Source organism: Hibiscus syriacus, unplaced genomic scaffold (assembly GCF_006381635.1).
Source record: "Hibiscus syriacus cultivar Baekdansim isolate YM2019G1 unplaced genomic scaffold, ASM638163v2 tig00112285_pilon, whole genome shotgun sequence".
NCBI lineage: Eukaryota > Viridiplantae > Streptophyta > Magnoliopsida > Malvales > Malvaceae > Hibiscus > Hibiscus syriacus.
In genome coordinates this window covers 4,523,031-4,537,199 of record NW_024063293.1, presented here as the reverse complement: position 1 = coordinate 4,537,199, position 14,169 = coordinate 4,523,031, and the positions used below count along the sequence as shown (strand labels likewise).

Here is a 14,169-nt window from a genome sequence, read left to right as displayed (position 1 = left end):
CTTAAAATAATTTTTAGGAATTTTTCCGGGAATTTTCCGACACGGGGTTACTTTTCACGCGCCGCACGCGCCACCACCTGAGAATGGGCTTCGTTTGGAAGCCTGAGAAGCCGTTTGAGCCGAGCCGCTTGAGCTGAGCCGAGCCGTTTGAGCCGAGCCGTTTGAGCTGAGCCGAGCCGTTTGAGCTGAGCCAAGCCGAGCCGCCTAGATTGAGCCGTTTACTGTTGACCACCGTTGACTGACGTTGACTACAGTTAACCAAAACGTTGACCATCTTTGACCGGGCATTAAACGACCTTTGACTTCGACCGAGTATACCTATCTTGATAGTTTTCGACGTTCCAAATCCGATTCCGTAATCCGTTTTCCAAAATTCGGACCCGAAGGCCTCGATATTGCCGGTCAAACCCGTTGACTTTGATTTTGACCGAAAATTCCAAATTTTCGAAAAGTCATACTTTATGCTTTCGACGTCTTGAATCCGAATCCGAAGTCGGTTTCGCCAAATTCGAACCCGGTAAGCTATTTTTGACTAATTTATCACCCGATTCGATCCGTTTATCGCAATTAAGCTCCGTTTCTGATATAATTTATGTTGATATGTATCTGAGGAATTATTTGAAGTTGAATTGAAGATCAAAGGCATTCGAATGGAATTTTTATGGTCGATCGGTATTGCACGAAAATCGAGGTAATACTTTACTACCTCTTTATGCTTTATGGAACATGTTGATATTGGTAAATGCATGAATAAGATAATGTTGGTCACTTTTGTGGAGTTGAATAATTTATTCACTCGATATGAATGTGGTAGAAATTCTGTAACTGAATACGGATCGAATGACTAAGATAAGAGATTGATAATTGTTAGAATTAAATTACAAGTTTGTGATTGGTGATAAAGAATCAGCTCTAGATTTGTAAGTTATATTTATATCATCAAGGGTTAAATGTTAAAGATACTTGGATGAAAATTATGAGAGTTTGTGAAGGAATCATTTCAAAATCAAAGAATGTTCGGGAAAGCAATTGATCATAGGATCTCTAAATTATAATTATTTTCGTTAAGTGCTAATATTGAAATTATTTGGTTAAGAAATTACGAAAATGCCCTTGAGAGATAAAATAGTCTGAATTGACCCTGAATGAGAGAGTACTTTGAGGATTTGTACTTAACTCGATTAAGTACGAATTTAATTGTTAAGATCCTGTATTTGTACAGAAAAATTATAATATTCCGTTTGTAAAATCTGAGAAGACACTTGACCCGAAAATATTCGAATAAGGAGTAAATACTTGAAGAGTAATTTATTGGAGGTATTCTGCTGACAGAATTGTTCGAAAGGACTGAAGTAAATGATAAGATTGAATTAAATAATAAGACCGGATGGAAGGAAATGATTGAAATATTCTAGAATTATAAAATGACCAAATTACCCCTGGAATGGAAATAACTCAAGAATGTCACCAAGCTCAGGAATGAACGGATATACTCAAGCTTTGAAATGAATAGAAAAAAATGTTAAGCACCAAAATGACCAAAATGCCATTATGACCTAGAATAAGTAAATGTCTTGGATTAATTAAGAAATCCAAATAAACATGGATGTTGTGCTACCAGTAAAAGTTATGAAACGCAACTTAAGTGATTAACCAACGTTAGTAATATATCATTACCTGAATGATATAAGTATCACTTGAATGTTTGTTCATCTGCTCAAATTTGGATCGATGATAATTCTGGAAGTACTTGGCGCAGCTCAACTCTAGAGAGCATACAGTACTAATAAGTGGGTAGTCGTTAGTCAAATCACCACGAATACCATAATAACTTTATTATATGAATAAATTGAAATGAAATGTAGTACAACGTGTATTTGAAATTCAGAAACGTCTGAATTATTCTGGAAAACTTTAAAGTAATCGGGATAGACTTGCTTACCAAACGAACTAAGTAACATCATGAGTAAGGATTAAATAGGTGATTTGATGAGTTTGGAAACACTGTTGAACTTACATGATGAATTGTCATTATGGGTTATGAGCCATGGATCAAGTACGTCAGTATTTCCTGATATTGTTGAACGTAGAAATGAAATAAAGACCGTTGGAAGATTTATTCAGTGATGATTATGGGATGATCTATGGATCTGCACTATGGTATTAAAGAGTGAATACACTGGAAGGATAATGAATTGACTTGTTGACATGCATCAGTTTGAGAGTTGTGTAACTCGAGTTGTTTGATAATATGATCGATAGTCGTAGATTGTAAATGACTTGAATCTTCGATTCTATATTTCATCTAAAATCACTTCGGTCATGTTTGAAAAAAAAACAGTAACGCAGATGGAAAAGATTCTGAATATCTCATTTGGTTCAATTGGGCTGAAATCCTATGAATTTAAAGTATATTCCTGAATACCCCTGATTGTTTGGGTAATGGAATCACTCGCAGTAAATCTGAATTTAGAATTATTATGTATAAAGGTTCCTGAACGTTTTCCTAAAGCACACGAAAATATAGTGGGATTCTAATGTATCAATATTAAATGTCTGGCTAGATCGGTTAGTAATCGATTCTCCTCAATAGGACATTGTTCCAGGAATTCGATCAAATTTCATAAGTTTCATGTTATCCAAAATGATAACTACAATGGCCTCTGGAAATACTGGGATTCTCTAGTGTGTTCCCTACTTATTACTGAACTGTTTTATTGGTTTTAATATGTGGTACACCGAATTCATTGGTTATTGTTTTATGGATGCACCAATTTAATGTGACAATTTATGGAATATGGCTGCTATCTAATTTTTGTTTTGAAATGGTATATGATTACCATGTTTTTGGATTTATGGAATTTATGTCACGGTGCAATTGAATTTTGGAATTGAATTACGATGGAATAGCTCTGATCAAGCTAAATGGGCCTAATGTGACTCTTGAGGGCCCCAAGATGTTTCATTAGGTCGGCTTTCCTTTGCTGTGTGCTTAGGGTAAGCTATATGGACTTATTGACTTGGGCTTAAGGATACAAGCTTCATAGCATATCCTTAAGTCGGCTTTCTTTTTTTGCTATGTGCATAAAGTAAGCTATATGGAAAATAATTTTGGGAACTACTGATGGTGTACCAGAAAAGGGTTTAAACTATGATTTTCAAAAGTTAAACTCTTTTACGAAATTGTGAGATTTACTGGACTATGATTTGTACCTATTATGATTTTATTATACTGTTGGAACACACTAGACATCCTATTCGATCTCCTGAAAATGTCATACTTTGAAAGGTTTCTTATGAACTGAGATTCATGGCTTCTACTCGATGAACTTCTAAGGGAACCCCAAATTATTCTGCAAGCTGGTATACATATGATTCAATAAGGAAATGATATGGCTTTCCATTTATCTACATGTCATGTAGCATCATCTGGTAGTTCTGTATTACTGAGCTTTCCAAAGCTCACTCTATTACTCACCTTTTCAGGTTAAAACAATTTTACCAATGCATCTATCGACTTCAGTAAGGGAGTTCTTCCGGCGTGGTTGCAGAGTATGGTACTTGTGATTAGGGGGCATGTAATTGTATTTTGTTTTATATACGAGTTTGAAAATCTGTTTTATTTTTAAATAGTGATAAATGATTTTATAAGTTTACATGTTCTGATAAAAAGTTTTAAAATTTCCGCTATTTTTACGGTGGGTCGCTCCGGTGGCCCTAATGTGACTTCTCGAATCGGATCGGGCTACCCGCATCGGTTTGGGGTGTTACATTTAGTGGTATCAGAGCTATGGTTTAAGTCAAATTTTTCAAGATAGACCGGCCGGTCGAATGTCAAAATATGTCTGATCAGTACATGCCCCTAGACTGCAATCATACCTCTCTGAGCCGGAACTCCAGGGCTGAGTCCTTATCTGTAACGAATAAACCGAAGTTTCTATCCGTTAAGGCTATACTTGTACAAAAAGGAATACCAGTAACATCTGTCTTAACGCAGTAAAGTACCTTAGCCATGTGAGAGTTATTCATCTGAGAAATTCTGACTCGACTCCAGAAATAAAATTGAGATATGTTGCTGCTCTATGAGCATATTCACGTAACCAAGGCTGAATTGATTTCACAAGGATAAAGTTGTTTTGATTACTTACTTGGACTGAGGGAGAATTCTGAAGAGATTGATTACTCGAGAAAATTTTCGTTCAGATTCTTTTATTGAAATGAGGAAGATTTCTGATAAGAATGTATACTCAACTGGTTAAGGATTAGTAGAGAATCCGTATTTCTATAAAAAGCTACTCGAAGATATGGAAGAGTTGATAAAAGTTTCATTTCTACAATTATGTGACATTAATGAATTTCGAGGGCGAAATTCTTTTAAGGAGGGGAGAATTGTAACACCCCGATTTAGGGGCTAAATTTTAAGAAATTATAATATGGTAAATTTAATTGGTATTTTGGAAGAAAATGAGGATTTAATTTCAAAATTTCAAAGTTGGAAGACCATGTTATAAAGTGCAGAAAATTCAGTGGCTAAACTTATGGTTTACCCATTTTTCTTTTTGAGATATTATAAACCCCCATCAGACGCATATTTTTCTGGAAAATTCCAGTTTTCCTCTTCCCCTCAACCTCTTTTTCAACTCCGATCTACTCGTCGTCCGACCTCCGATCGACGAACCGAAACCACCATCGTGTTCGTTGTCAACCGAGGAACAAAACCCCTCAAACCTTTCGTCGTGAATCATTATCGTTCGTCATTAATTTCAGTCGAAAGTATCATCGGTAATAACTCGATTTTAGTTGGTTTTTCATCGATTCACGATGATCGGGTAATCCGTTTACGACACCTCCCGCACCATCGCGTTCCTTGCATCGTTCCGAGTCTGTCGGTGTCATCCTTGGTCTCCGTCGACGGCGGCGCGTGAGGTGGTGAAGCGATCAAAGTTTCCGACGTTTTGGAATCGAGCTCTCCGCCGTTCAAAATTGTGAACCGATCTTTGTAAGTGCCTCAAAATCGCTTAAAATAATTTTTAGGAATTTTTCCGGGAATTTTCCGACACGGGGTTACTGTTCACGCGCCGCACGCGCCACCACTTGAGAATGGGCTTCGTTTGGAAGCCTGAGGAGCCGTTTGAGCCGAGCCGCTTGAGCTGAGCCGAGCCGTTTGAGCTGAGCCAAGCCGAGCCGCCTAGATTGAGCCGTTTACTGTTGACCACCGTTGACTGACGTTGACTACAGTTAACCAAAACGTTGACCAGCTTTGACCGGGCATTAAACGACCTTTGACTTCGACCGAGTATACCTATCTTGATAGTTTTCGACGTTCCAAATCCGATTCCGTAATCCGTTTTCCAAAATTCGGACCCGAAGGCCTCGATATTGCCGGTCAAACCCGTTGACTTTGATTTTGACCGAAAATTCCAAATTTTCGAAAAGTCATACTTTATGCTTTCGACGTCTTGAATCCGAAGTCGGTTTCGCCAAATTCGAACCCGGTAAGCTATTTTTGACTAATTTATCACCCGATTCGATCCGTTTATCGCAATTAAGCTCCGTTTCTGATATAATTTATGTTGATATGTATCTGAGGAATTATTTGAAGTTGAATTGAAGATCAAAGGCATTCGAATGGAATTTTTATGGTCGATCGGTATTGCACGGAAATCGAGGTAATACTTTACTACCTCTTTATGCTTTATGGAACATGTTGATATTGGTAAATGCATGAATAAGATAATGTTGGTCACTTTTGTGGAGTTGAATAATTTATTCACTCGATATGAATGTGGTAGAAATTCTGTAACTGAATACGGATCGAATGACTAAGATAAGAGATTGATAATTGTTAGAATTAAATTACAAGTTTGTGATTGGTGATAAAGAAATCAGCTCTGGATTTGTAAGTTATATTTTATATCATCAAGGGTTAAATGTTAAAGATACTTGGATGAAAAATTATGAGAGTTTGTGAAGGAATCATTTCAAAATCAAAGAATGTTCGGGAAAGCAATTGATCATAGGATCTCTAAATTATAATTATTTTCGTTAAGTGCTAATATTGAAATTATTTGGTTAAGAAATTACGAAAATGCCCTTGAGAGATAAAATAGTCTGAATTGACCCTGAATGAGAGAGTACTTTGAGGATTTGTACTTAACTCGATTAAGTACGAATTTAATTGTTAAGATCCGTATTTGTACAGAAAAATTTATAATATTCCGTTTGTAAAATCTGAGAAGACACTTGACCCGAAATATTCGAATAAGGAGTAAATACTTGAAGAGTAATTTATTGGAGGTATTCTGCTGACAGAATTGTTCGAAAGGACTGAAGTAAATGATAAGATTGAATTAAATAATAAGACCGGATGGAAGGAAATGATTGAAATATTCTAGAATTATAAATGACCAAATTACCCCTGGAATGGAAATAACTCAAGAATGTCACCAAGCTCAGGAATGAACGGATATACTCAAGCTTTGAAATGAATAGAAAAAAATGTTAAGCACCAAAATGACCAAAATGCCATTATGACCTAGAATAAGTAAATGTCTTGGATTAATTAAGAAATCCAAATAAACATGGATGTTGTGCTACCAGTAAAAGTTATGAAACGCAACTTAAGTGATTAACCAACGTTAGTACTATATCATTACCTGAATGATATAAGTATCACTTGAATGTTTGTTCATCTGCTCAAATTTGGATCGATGATAATTCTGGAAGTACTTGGCGCAGCTCAACTCTAGAGAGCATACAGTACTAATAAGTGGGTAGTCATTAGTCAAATCAACCACGAATACCATAAACTTTATTATATGAATAAATTGAAATGAAATGTAGTACAACGTGTATTTGAAATTCAGAAACGTCTGAATTATTCTGGAAAACTTTAAAGTAATCGGGATAGACTTGCTTACCAAACGAACTAAGTAACATCAATGAGTAAGGATTAAATAGGTGATTTGATGAGTTTGGAAACACTGTTGAACTTACATGATGAATTGTCATTATGGGTTATGAGCCATGGATCAAGTACGTCAGTATTTCCTGATATTGTTGAAACGTAGAAATGAAATAAAGACCGTTGGAAGATTTATTCAGTGATGATTATGGGGATGATCTATGGATCTGCACTATGGTATTAAAGAGTGAATACACTGGAAGGATAATGAATTGACTTGTTGACATGCATCAGTTTGAGAGTTGTGTAACTCGAGTTGTTTGATAATATGATCGATAGTCGTAGATTGTAAATGACTTGAATCTTCGATTCTATATTTCATCTAAAATCACTTCGGTCATGTTTGAAAAAAAAAACAAGTAACGCAGATGAAAAAGATTCTGAATATCTCATTTGGTTCAATTGGGCTGAAATCCTATGAATTTAAAGTATATTCCTGAATACCCCTGATTGTTTGGGTAATGGAATCACTCGCAGTAAATCTGAATTTAGAATTATTATGTATAAAGGTTCCTGAACGTTTTCCTAAAGCACACGAAAATATAGTGGGATTCTAATGTATCAATATTAAATGTCTGGCTAGATCGGTTAGTAATCGATTCTCCTCAATAGGACATTGTTCCAGGAATTCGATCAAATTTCATAAGTTTCATGTTATCCAAAATGATAACTACAATGGCCTCTGGAAATACTGGGATTCTCTAGTGTATTCCCTACTTATTACTGAACTGTTTTATTGGTTTTAATATGTGGTACACCGAATTCATTGGTTATTGTTTTATGGATGCACCAATTTAATGTGACAATTTATGGAATATGGCTGCTATCTAATTTTTGTTTTGAAATGGTATGATTACCATGTTTTTGGATTTATGGAATTTATGTCACGGTGCAATTGAATTTTGGAATTGAATTACGATGGAATAGCTCTGATCAAGCTAAATGGGCCTAATGTGACTCTTGAGGGCCCCAAGATGTTTCATTAGGTTGGCTTTCCTTTGCTGTGTGCTTAGGGTAAGCTATATGGACTTATTGACTTGGGCTTAAGGATACAAGCTTCATAGCCTATCCTTAAGTCGGCTTTCTTTTTTGCTATGTGCATAAAGTAAGCTATATGGAAAATAATTTTGGGAACTACTGATGGTGTACCAGAAAAGGGTTTAAACTATGATTTTCAAAAGTTAAACTCTTTTACGAAATTGTGAGATTTACTGGACTATGATTTGTACCTATTATGATTTTATTATACTGTTGGAACACACTAGACATCCTATTCGATCTCCTGAAAATGTCATACTTTGAAAGGTTTCTTATGAACTGAGATTCATGGCTTCTACTCGATGAACTTCTAAGGGAACCCCAAATTATTCTGCAAGCTGGTATACATATGATTCAATAAGGAAATGATATGGCTTTCCATTTATCTACATGTCATGTAGCATCATCTGGTAGTTCTGTATTACTGAGCTTTCCAAAGCTCACTCTATTACTTACCTTTTCAGGTTAAAACAATTTTACCAGTGCATCTATCGACTTCAGTAAGGGAGTTCTTCCGGCGTGGTTGCAGAGTATGGTACTTGTGATTAGGGGGCATGTAATTGTATTTTGTTTTATATACGAGTTTGAAAATCTGTTTTATTTTTAAATAGTGATAAATGATTTTATAAGTTTACATGTTCTGATAAAAAGTTTTAAAATTTCCGCTATTTTTACGGTGGGTCGCTCCGGTGGCCCTAATGTGACTTCTCGAATCGGATCGGGCTACCCGCATCGGTTTGGGGTGTTACATTAACTGTGCCCATCTACTAACGCATTTAAAGCTTTCTTAGTAACTTTTTTTATGCCTATAATCTCCCAACTTTTACAAGAACAAGCGATTGAATTTCCCAATAGTTCTCCCAGGAAATCATGTATTTGCTTTTCATGTTATCAATCGCGTAACACAGCATGAAGCAGTTAAATTGTTGCTCACCTCAAAACTGTAGCTGAACACTAACTTGGTTGACAGCACAATTATCCAGAAAAATGTATACCTATATTGAAATAAAAATACGTAATGAACTTTTAAAAGAAAAAGAAATGAGATGCTTATAAAGCTTCACAATAGGAACAGAGATCATACTTGAAAAGTGAAACTTGAGTCTCTTGCATTCCCCATCCAACGTATAGTCTAGGCTACAAAATGAAAAGAAACTTGAGCGATGTTTGTATTGAGTTCTGGTATTGCTATCTATGCATATGAATGATTCAATGAAACACAGGTTTTACCCGGAAAGAGGAATTAGAAAAGGAATGGTTTGTACCTGTGCCCACCTACATAAAGTTTTGCAAATTTGCCAGTTTGAGATTTCGATGTACTTGCTAATGGCCGAAACAAAAAATAACACCAGGTCAACTGCATTAATCATTAGGTATATTACTACAGCAACCATATAGGAGGAATATCACCATTTTCCAAGCCAGCTTTCGTAATGTGTGGAATAACAAGTATATTTCGTCCTAGAATGAGCATAAATGACAGGAAGAACAATGGTCCATATCACTGCAGAACCAAGCCTTAGTACTTGTATACGTTTTTGAGACAACTCCGTAGTGTTTCTTGCTTTCCATGTGAAGATAATTTCTAGAATTGCTGCAGGAACAAAGATGTATAAGGACTCGTATTCTATGTATGCATACTCATGCATATGCATACATCTGATGGATGTATTTAAATGAGGCATACAAGCAAGATCAAGTACAGAGTCGGAGTTTAGATCAGTGGTGTTGGAAATATGAGTTACATGGGTGAAGTTGATTGACATTTCATCAAGAAGAAGTTAGATAATGGTCTAATACGCGCTCCATTTGTTTCAACCAAGGATCACCTGGCAGGCATACTCACAAAGGTACTGACAAGCATTGTATTTCAAGATGTTATTTGCAACCTTGGGATGGAAAATATTCATTCCCCAGCTTGAGAGGGAGTGTCGAAATATGCAGATTATCTTGAAAAAAATGTGTTTTCAGGAGTCTCCTAAGATAAGAGGAGTCATTATTATCTTTATCTTTAGAGAGTTTGTCAGGGAGTCTACTACTAGACAATAGTATATTTAAACCTAAGAGTTGTAACCTATTTAAAAATAAGATAGAAATCTATTCCTCTCATGATTTCTGTCATAACTCATACCTTGAATGAGCTTAAGAACCGCAGATGTTATGAAGATGCTCATAACATCCTCCAATACCTCCGCATCAAACACTTCAAGTGGAGATCCAACATCATGGCAAGCCATAATTATCATTGCCTGAAAAGGAAACAGATCTGATGATCCCAACCCAGCATATATAGCATAAGTAGCAGTCATCCAATAAACAAACCTGAAGGGATAGTATAAAAAAGCTCCACATCCTATCAAAGCTCCTAAAAACTTGCCAAAAGGAACGGATCTCTGCAAAATTTGTCTTCCCTAACCATTTTGGTTCACGATTCTCCTTCAAAGGTTCCTGCTGGAGAAAAAGCAGATCAACAAAGACATAAATGCTGACCATAAGTCAATTAAGGAATGGTTAGGCCTAGCAGCTGAAAACCTGCAATAATTTAGTCCTAACATAAAGAAACAAGCATTATAGCTGTATTTATGGCCTTTGTTAAAGTCAGTTCAATGATCTCCTAAGTACAGCTGCATAAAAACAGTGTACTGTGTTCCTAGGATATTCTGCAGGCTAAAGGATAGCAGCATATTTAACATTATTTCTAGGTACACAATATATTTTCATTCATAGAGAGGACTCCTTACATTACTTAACCCCAGCTCTTCATCTTCAGTTCCTCTTTCCTTCTTAAGCAGCTCTTCATCTTCAGCTCCTTTCTCCTTCTTAGGCAGCTCTTCATCTTCAGTTCTTTTTTCCTTCTTAGGAGATTTCGTGAAGAAAAAATCATGTTCGAGATGCATAGGCCAACCTAATTGGAAACAATCAGAAGACCTGAAATTGGCAGTTATAATTGTCGATGTCTTAACTTCTCGAAATATAATATATGGACAAGGAAAAGCAGAACAATTTAAAAATGAAAAACTAACCAGAAAAATTCATTCAGGTCATCGTAGTTCCTCCATGTAGTATGGTCAGCTGTTGCACTTTTGTTTTTCTGAGCTTCCTTCAGTTTCAGAAACAAAGATAGATACTTAAGAGGAACCAGAAGGATGGGGATAGACACTAAACAATACCTTTTATATAACTTTGTATATGGGGGTAACCACATTGCTAAGGAAAGACTCATGGCTTCCTCCATATGCTGGCATGACTGTTTCACCGGTTGTCAAACTAACAGAACCAGTTAACATACCATGCAATTCATATGCCATCTGATGTAAAGCCGCGAAAGGATATCACGAATTTTTCGATAGTCGAAATAACACAAAATGCACTATCATATATTACACAGACTTCAAGTAGTTGTTTCAGTTCATCTGTACTGATCTCTTTCTGTCACTAACACGGTTTATGCTCTCTGTACTAGAACCCTGAGTGCATTATACCATAAGGAATTAATTGAAAAAAACCAGATTTTTCAGCTTACATGGTGAAAGATATAACAAAGACATTCTGGCATAAATCTCAAGTTTGCAGCCTCTCCCCAAATAAGAAGATAAAGACCTATATATAGAATTTTATATTGCTGGGCATCTTGTTTGACACAAGGCAACCTGAAAGGACAAAATATAGTTTTTCATGAAAAAAACAAGTTATCAAGGACTTACTGAGAATTTTCAGAATAAAGGGAATAATGGAACTTAGGCTTGGCCTTGGCCTAGAATATATCCCTTTAGAGGGTCAAGGTCTAAACTTTGGCCATTATACCTTTAACGGATTGGTGAATTTATAAAATTAAAAAGGGTAAAATACATAAACGATCACTAATGTTTGAGTAATTTTATGTTTTTTCAATTTGAATTAAATACAAAGTAATTGTTCAAGGACTTATTTGATGTTTTAGTAACCAATTTGTTACTTTTAAAACTTTAATGGGAAAAACAAAAACTTACGCAAACATTAGTGATTATTTGTGTAGTTTATCTTTTTTAATTTTATAAAATCAATGTGTCACATCATTATTCCATTCAAAATCTAAAACAGTTACCTCTCAATGATTACATATTAATTAAATAAAAACGAAAGTGATCAACATTATATTTTTTTTAATTCAAAAAAGAAAAGTATACAAAATTTAAACAAAATTGATTAATCCTGCCCGTTTACTCAAGAAATTAATAGCAAAGAAATGAAGAGAAAATAAAGAATTCCATTTTGTCTTACCTGATACTGCTTTTTATTACCAAATATTTGCACCAGTTTGTATAATTTTGGAAAAACTTTCTCATTAGCTCATCAATAGATGCATCAATGATCTGGCATTATAATATGCATGTCAACTGCATAGAAAAGTTTAAACTTTGAGGGAAAAAGAAAGAAGCTAAATGACCTTCAAGGTAGACGATTTCTGCGGTTGCCGAGAAAGGGCATTAGCAAGCAGTAGAATAAGATGTTCCCTCTGGTTGGCGACAATTTCTGAAATGAAATATATATATATGAATTTCACTCTTGTCTTCAATGCAACAAAGGACATTAACAGTTTACTCAGTACCTGGAACCCAAAAGAATACTGAAGAAACTCAAAAGAATCCACGAAAGTCCCACGTTTCGGAAGGTTATCGGTTGCGGGTAAACCACGGACATTACGAATAACTCAAATAGCAAATTTAATCTGCAAAACTTCATTACTTCCTCAAAAATCTCTTCCTTTCAACCACATATTAATAGAAAAAGAATATTAGAGTGTGTTCAGACATCAGGGAATTTCATAATTGCTTGCTGAATACCTCCATGATCAAGTGGAAGAATATTGTACGCAAACAACTCGGATCTGGCTCGGGGGCTATCTCTGTCAGCAAAGACCTTCAATAGAAAGACATGAAAAATGGTAAGCTTTAGTAACAAAGTCCAGATAGGTGGTAAATCATAGGGAAAAAGTAGAACCTGAGGACCAGCTGTAACTGTCTTTAGTACTTCATACAACACTGAAACAATTCGACATGCATCCAGCAATTTCTCTCCATGACTAATCCACAAAGAAAGAAAAACACGTTAATTTCTTGTAGAGGACATATATAAACAAGAGTGAAGAATCCATGCACAAATATGCATTTTACCTATTTTCCAAATCAAATGTTTCGGCGTGCTGGTTGATATATCTTCTATTTTCATCATAAACACGTTTAAGTTCTCGTGAGTCACTTGGTTCCTGCCTAGTTGTTTTCGAAGTATTTTCTTCCTATCAATCAGAAAAACCAAGCAAGGGAAAAAACAAAATAACCAAAACCATAAATTTAACCCTGGAAAATGAGTTTCATTTGCACTTCTTACACGTTCAAGCCGCTGAAGAAGCAAGGTTTTAAACTGTCGAACTTTCCTTCCTTTTGAATTACGGTCCAAACTATGTGCTATTTCAAAAGCATGAAAACGACCTATCCAAAAACACAACTTGATTAGTCAAACAATCTCTAAAGTACGTGGTTAAAAACTCTCGGTTGACACATTTCAATACCCATTAGATTACTATTTATATAAAAGATAACGGAAAACTAATGGACAATGAAATTGAGATAATTCACTTGAAAAACCCTAAACGTCACAAGCCACTTGTAAATACAAGTGTATTTCACAAAGTAGTCCTACTGAGAAAGTTGGATACATTCTGTATATCACCAATCTAAACTTCATTGAATAAGCATTGTATAATAAATAAAGAGTTGACATCATCACATGTTCTTAAAGTATAATTCTCATTTTAAATTAGTCTCTAAATTTTTAAATATTTCAATTTCATCCCTAAACTATGATTATTATTCTAAATTAGTCCTCATTCTTTTGAAAATTTCAATTTTATCCCCCAACTATGACCTTCATTCTAAATTGGTCCCCGGACTTTTTTAACATTCCAATTTCATCCCATTGTTAATAAAATCATTAGATCAAGTTATATTATTATATGTTTGAAAAAAACAAAATTTAGGTTTAATTATCGTTGAAACTAATTACATATTTGGATGAAATTGGAATATTCAAAAGTTTGGGGACCAATTTAGAAAGAGGGTCATAGATTAAGGATAAAATTAGAATATTCAAAAGCTTAAGGACTAATTTAGAATCATAGTTTGAGGATT

At 35.1% G+C, this 14,169-nt stretch overlaps 1 pseudogene; it reads right to left on the bottom strand.

Moving 5' to 3' along the window:
- Positions 1–14,169, bottom strand: part of LOC120177267 — a 59,728-nt pseudogene that overhangs the window by 42,549 nt on the left and 3,010 nt on the right.